A 259-nucleotide genomic window follows, 5' to 3' on the forward strand; every position below is an offset into this window, starting at 1 on the left:
AAAAAAAAAAAAGAAAAAAGAAAGAAACCAAAAAGCATAATATGAACAGCAGAGCCTGCTGAAGTTTCATGAGAAAACAGCTCTAGTTTGAAACACCTCTGGGACTGTGACTTAGACCTGAGTAATTCTGTATGGTTAGCCCTGTGAAGCATTGTTGCACGCCAATACATGGCCTTAATGACAGGAGTATAGAAGTATGTTGTGCCTTTACATCTTTCCTTGACTCCTCTGACAAATGGGTGTTTGTCAAGTGCATTCA

The sequence above is a fragment of the Parus major genome, chromosome 1 (genome assembly GCF_001522545.3).
Source record: "Parus major isolate Abel chromosome 1, Parus_major1.1, whole genome shotgun sequence".
In the NCBI taxonomy this organism is placed as follows: Eukaryota; Metazoa; Chordata; class Aves; order Passeriformes; family Paridae; genus Parus; species Parus major.